Here is a 5,244-nt window from a genome sequence, read left to right as displayed (position 1 = left end):
GAGCTTAGCACCATTTGATTCGGAAATTGAAAGAACCTTGCTTCATATTAGGCAAGCTCGGAGGCGGTTAGTCTTTGAGGAAGGTGAAAAGGTCTTTACCAATTCACCAACCATATCATCGTCATCCAACGAAGGCACCAATTACTCTTCTATTGATACCACTAATAGTTTTTCTTTTGATCTAGGTTTTGACAACATGGTCACTCCAAGGAGAGTTACCCTCAAGGAAGCGGGTGCACCGGATTTTGTTCTCCAACCTCTACATGTGCTTCATCCCAACTTGAATGCAAACTTTGAACTCAAGACCGCTCTCATCAATCTCTTGCCAAAGTTCCATGGACTTCCCGCACAAGATCCAATTAGACACCTCAAGGACTTTCATGGTATATGCTCGACTACTAGGCGGGAAGGACCCGATGAAGTGGCTATATGGTTGTTCGCCTTCCCCTTCTCTCTTGAGGGAAGAGCCAAGGAGTGGTTCTATACCTTACCTAGTGATGTTGTATCCGATTAGGATTTGCTTAGGAGAGAATTCCTTGATAAGTTCATGCCCGTGGAAATGACGGACAAGCTAAGGAAGGAGATCTCATGTATTGTACAAGGCGAGATGGAAACTTTGTATGAATATTGGGAACGGTTTCGCAAACTTCTTGATTCATGTCCGAACCATATGATTGACACTCAAGTCTTGCTTAGCTATGTGTGCCAAGGCATGAGGGAGAAAGATAAGAATTTGTTGGATGCTTCAAGCAACAGTTCTTTGTCAAAGTATAGGACGGCGGAGGAAGCATGGCAACTCATTACCGACTTGGCCGAGTCCACTCAACATGCTAGACAGAGAGTCAACCGTCCAAAGGCCGTAAATGAAGTTTCTTCTAGTGGTGAGACCGCTACCCTCACTAAGACCTTGTGTAAAATGACAAGCCTTTTAAAGCAACTCCAAGTAAATCAACAACCGCCTCCATCTCACCACAACCTTCTCCTCAAAACCAATAATGTCAACAATTGGTTCCCCAAAGAGTGTGTGGCTGACGTGGCAGAAATTGGCGAGTTAAGAAATTATTATAAGAGATACGTTGCAAGTACAGTTCTTAACCAACCGAAAATCCACTTATCAATTTAGAAGGATTGTCACAAAATTAAAATTAAAATCAGAATACTAGGAGTATGAATCCCAGGTCGTCTCTCAATGAGTTGCAGAAAGGTGTGCTATTTTATTAATCAGATGTTTTCTAAAATGGTTTGAGTTGATAAACAGGAAATTAAATTAGAGAATTTATGTAACCTTAAATAAAAACCTTGACTGGGAGTAGATTAGTTGGAAGCCCTATTCTTGTTGAAGTACTCTCAAGATTAATTGATAATTGAAGGTTGTTCTGCTTAGTTATCCCCTACTAGGTAGAGGAAAGTCAAGCAAGTTGGAAAACTATTTCTAGTCACAATTCCTAATCCTCTCCCTTGGGAAGGACTAGTGTCAATGACTAGAGGGCAATCCAACAATAAAACCAATTATAATTTTTCTCTTGAGTAATCCAACTCAAGGTTTCCTTTCAATCATCTCCCAATCAAGTTATGGAACTACTCGCTCATTGTGAATGTAAACTTTATAACATAAGAAAGGGAAGTAAAGAAAGACATGATAAATAATAATTAAAAGATCAATTAAAAATAAAAATAGTTCTTGTATTAATAAATTCTAAAAATAATCTAATAATAATTCTGAATAAATTGAAGACATGGAAGAGTAAGAGACAAGTAAGGAAACAAACTAGAATGACGAAATCCTTGACGGAGGTAATAACTCTTCTCAATGTTCCAATCCAAAAGCAATAAAATCAAATCCTAAGAACTATGAATATGTAGAGAGAAAACATAGAGGAGAGATCGCGCAGATTCTGCAGATTCTGCAGATCGCGCATGTCACGCGATCGCGTCATCCAGGCGTTCGCGTCATCCAGTGTTTTGCCTTGCCACGCGTGCGCGTCGTCCACACCTTCGCGTCACTGGTGCAGTTTCCAATCCGTGCGGTTGCGTGAGCCATGCGTCCGTGTCACTGCAATTTCCTCTATATCGCGCGGCCACGTGAGCCATGCGTCCGCGTCACTTCTCGCTGGTCATCTCCTTAATTTCTTGTGTTCCTTCCATTTTTGCAAGCTTCCTTTCCAATCTCCAAGTCATTCATGCCCTATAAAGCCTGAAACACTTAACACACAGATCACGGCATCGAATGGAATAAAGGAGAATTAAAATATAAAATTAAAAGTCTGTAGGAAGCAAGTTTTCAACCACAAAGTATTTTTAGGAAGGAATTATAAATGCATGCTTATTTAATGAATAAGTGGGTAAAGATTTGATAAAACCACACAATTAAACACAATATAGACCATAAAATAATGGTTTATCAACCTTCCCACACTTAGATATTAGCATGTCCTCATGCTTAGTTGAAGGAGGTAAAATAAATGAGTAGGAACATGTAAAACTCATGCAATGCAATGCAACCTATATATGTGAATGCAACTATATGATTCTTGTCCACTTGGTCAAAAGTAAATAAGCTCTTCAAGACAATCACAAATCAAATTCCACTAATTCCATTCTTATTCAGTAAGAACAGATAGAAATGCAAGAAGGTAGCTCATGAAAGCAGGAAACATAGAATTTAAGCATTGAACCCTCACTGATGATGTATGCATACTCCAATCTCTCTAGTGTATAGGGTAATCACTCTATCCTTCCCTAATCATGCTTTCTAATTTTTGTTTTTCACCTAACCAATCGACAACATTTAATATACCAATGCAGACATCATGAGGTCTTTTCAAGGTTGTAATGGGGCCAAGGTATGGGTAAGGGTACATATATGGTTAAGTAAGCTTATAAATTGAATCTTTAATTAGCCCAAGCTTTTACCTAACACATATATATTCTTTATGGCTTAGATTTCATACATAGCTACCCAAAATTTCTCTTTCACATTCATTACTCATGTATCAACTTTCATTTTAATTTTATCACACATGCATTGATCTTTGAACTCTTAACTTAACATTGGGGTAATTTTGTCCCCTTATTTAATTATTGAATATTTTTCCAAATTTTTTTTTGAACATAAAAATAAACATAGCTTATCAATGCACATAGATTTTTAATTCTTATAATTTCACATGAGTAGGTACCCAAATTCCCATTATATCATCATGACACATTCTCTTATTATCTTTTGTTCCCACAATTTCCCAAACTTAATTAACATACACAATTCTATCTTAAGCTAACCAAAGATTCAATTGGAATGTATAATTGTTTTTCCGCTTAAGGCTAGTAATGTGGTAAAATAAAGAACAAATGAGATTTAAAGGCTCAAAGTGGCTAACAAAGGTAATTGCAAGGGTAGGCTTAATTTGGATAAGTGAGCTAAACAAATAATGGCCTCAATCATATGCAAGCATATAAATATATTAAACATTGGACATATAGGATGAAACAAAATATAAATTACAATCATAGAGAAGTAAACACACAAGAATAATATAATTATGGTTAAATAATGTAACCATGTATAAAGGCTCAAATCTCACAGGTTGTGTGTTATTTAGCTCAAAAACCATGTTCCAAATATAACTTCAAGCAAATTTAACACAGAAGTTTAAATTAAAATTAGTGAAATTTTGTTCTAAAAATAGGGTCTTAGAAGAAACTTATTGTCTTTTCAATCAAGTAAAATATGCATGCAACTAATCTATTACTATGCAATTTATCCTATTCTATAAAATAAAAACTAACTAAATATCCTATTTTATTGGTGTTAGGGAAGAGAAATTACCTCCGAAAGTCAGGTACTGACCGACCTCCCCACACTTAAGGCTTTGCACCGTTCTCGGTGCCATTTGTCAGGAACAAAGGTGGGCTGGTAGCAATATCTCCACAGTTGGGACCGTCATGACTCCCTGTGCTGGTAAAGAAAGTGGAGTCCGGAGTGTCTGAGTCTTTGTATTTTCCCTTAAGTAGCTCCTTGATGTATGTGAATCGGCGCTTGTTACGGCACTCTCTTAGCTTTGCTTTGTATTCCTGCCGATTCAACCTTTCAAGTATCTGATGGAGCAGTTGAGTTGTTGTAGGTACTTGTGGTGTTGAAGGAGGAATCTCTTCAGCCGATTCAGTAGGCTGGCTTGTAGTGGCTGCTGGAAGTCTGATGTATTTCCCGTTAGGGACAAACTGATCTTTCCATGGAAGCATGGCTTTGGTGTCCCCAGCTCTGTAGGAGACTCCGGCTGCTGAGACGAGATCTGAAACCAAGGCGGGAAAAGGTAAGTTGTCCGTAATTTGTACGTGTCCCATAGCACTCCGGATGTGTCTTGGTAGATTCAGAGGCTGGTCTGTAAGGATGCACCATAGTAGAACGGCCATGTCCACAGTGAAGGAGGACTCGTGGGTACTCGGAAAAACGTAATGGGACATAATCTGTGCCCATACTCGAGCCTCCAAGGTAAGTGCGGAAGCCGATATTCCCTTAGGACGGGAACGATGATATCCGTAGATCCATCTGCTGCCAGGTAGTGCGATAACTCTGAGAACATCGTTCCAGTCAAATTGGTACATCTGGCGCTTGAGTGCGGCTTCTTGAAATGCGTCCAGTCCTTCTGGAGTAGGGGGAAGATCTAAAGGTCGTTGAATGGCCTCTTCTGTGATGGGGATTTGCTTCTGACGGACATAGACAGACTGCAGGGTCGGCAGGTAGAAGTTGGAGTAGAACTCGACTACCCAGGAAAGACTAACCTGCCGTGGCTGTCTCTATAGGAAACCCCACTGTCTCCGTGCAATTTGTGGTTCAACAAATTCAGCAATATGGTTTGGGAGGATAAGAAGGTATTCGTTGTTGTAACTCCTTTCTGTCAGGATGGAGAACATCTGCTCACAGTAGCGATTGGTAAATCGCGCAGTGTCCTTTGCTGGGAAGGCTTTTTCTTTATCATCAACCTTTATAATCCTCTTAATTCTTTTTGTTGAGGGTTTAACTGCAGTCGAAGAAGGCTCTGCCACTAAAGCTCGTTTTGTTCCTCTCCTTGCTGTTGATTTGGGAGTAGCTTTCTCTTTTCCTTTCTTGGTGGCCATCCTGAAAGGGAGAAAAAAGAAAGTATGTCAAAATATCAAGGGATAGAGCAAGGAAGAGAACGGGAAAGGTGGTAATCAATGCACATTAAAAAATGAGTGATGTTAACACATGGTCATGACAACATGTGG

This window comes from Arachis ipaensis, chromosome B2 (genome assembly GCF_059453495.1).
Source record: "Arachis ipaensis isolate K30076 ecotype BB chromosome B2, ASM5945349v1, whole genome shotgun sequence".
Classification (NCBI taxonomy): Eukaryota; Viridiplantae; Streptophyta; class Magnoliopsida; order Fabales; family Fabaceae; genus Arachis; species Arachis ipaensis.
This window is presented reverse-complemented; position numbering follows the sequence as displayed.